The sequence below is a fragment of the Schistocerca serialis genome, chromosome 1 (assembly GCF_023864345.2).
Source record: "Schistocerca serialis cubense isolate TAMUIC-IGC-003099 chromosome 1, iqSchSeri2.2, whole genome shotgun sequence".
In the NCBI taxonomy this organism is placed as follows: domain Eukaryota; kingdom Metazoa; phylum Arthropoda; class Insecta; order Orthoptera; family Acrididae; genus Schistocerca; species Schistocerca serialis.
The window spans coordinates 1,197,336,098-1,197,337,634 of record NC_064638.1 but is presented as its reverse complement, the minus strand read 5'-3'; the positions used below and the strand labels follow the sequence as shown (position 1 = coordinate 1,197,337,634).

General features: G+C 43.2%; 1 pseudogene; it reads left to right on the top strand.

Annotated features, from left to right (window-relative positions):
- The first annotated feature begins 1,180 nt into the window (after positions 1–1,180).
- Positions 1,181–1,298, top strand: LOC126428973 (5S ribosomal RNA; annotated as a pseudogene).
- The last annotated feature ends 239 nt before the right edge of the window (positions 1,299–1,537 follow it).

Sequence of the window (1,537 nt, the reverse complement as noted above, 5' to 3'; positions counted from 1 at the left end):
AAGGAAATTAGGGTTAGGAAATGAGACACAGAGTATTAGATGATTTTTGCTGTTTGGGGAGCAAACTAACTGATGATGGTCCAAATAGAGAGGATATAAAATATAGACTGACCATGGCAGTGAAAGAATTTCTGAAGGAGAGAATTTTGTTACCATTGAGTATAGATGTAAGCGTCAGAAAGACTTTCTGAAAGTCTACATCTACGTGATACTTTGCAATTCACATTTAAGTGCTTGGCAGAGGGTTCATCGAACCACAATCATACTATCTCTCTACCATTCCACTCCCGAACAGCGCACGGGGAAACAAACACTTAAACCTTTCTGTTCGAGCTCTGATTTCTCTTATTTTATTTTGATGATCATTCCTACCTATGTAGGTTGGGCTCAACAAAATATTTTCGCATTCTGAAGAGAAAGTTGACGGCTGAAATTTCGTAAATAGATCTCGCCGCGACGAAAAACGTCTTTGCTTTAATGATTTCCATCCCAACTCGCGTATCATATCTGCCACACTCTCTCCCCTATTATGTGATAATACAAAATGAGCCGCTCTTTTTTGCACCTTTTCGATGTCCTTCGTCAATCCCACCTGGTATGGATCCCACACTGCACAGCAATATTCTAACAGAGGACAAACGAGTGTGGTGTAAGCTGTCTCTTTAGTGCACTTGTTGCATCTTCTAAGTGTCCTGCCAATGAAACTCAGCCTTTGGCTCACCTTCTCCACAATATTATCTATGTGGTCTTTCCAACTGCAGTTGTTCGTAATTTTAACACCCAGGTACTTAGTTGAATTGACAGCCCTGAGATTTGTACTATTTATCGAGTAATCGAATTCCAACGGATTTCTTTTGGAACTCATGTGGATCACCTCACACTTTTCGTTATTTAGCGTCAACTGCCACCTGCCACACCATACAGCAATCTTTTCTAAATCGCTTTGCAACTGATACTGGTCTTCACGTGACCTTACTAGACGGTAAATTACAGTATTATCTGCGAACAACCTAAGAGAACTTCTCAGATTGTCACCCAGGTCATTTATACGGGTCAGTAACATCAGAGATACCAGGACGCTTCTCTGGGGAACACCTGATACCACTTCAGTTTTACTCGATGATTTACCGTCTGTTACTGCGAACTGCGACCTTCCTGACAGGAAGTGTAGGATTGCATGGCCAATGGTCTTGCCACAGTGGTAACACTGGTTCCCGTCAGATCACTGAAGTTAAGCACTGTTGGGCTGGACTTGCACTTGGATGGGTGACCATCCAGTCTGCCAAGCGCTGTTGGCAAGTGGGGTGCACTCAGCTCTTGTGAGGCAAACTGAGTAGCTACTTGGTTGAGAAGTAGCGGCCATGCTACTCTATCTTGCACAGGCTGCTTCATTTCCAAGTACCTACTGCAACCTACATCCTTCTGAATCTGCTTAGTGTATACATCTCTTGGTCTCCTCTATGGTTTTTACCTTCCACACTGCCCTTCAATACTGAACTGGTGATCTCTTGATGCCTCAGAACATGTCCTTCCAACC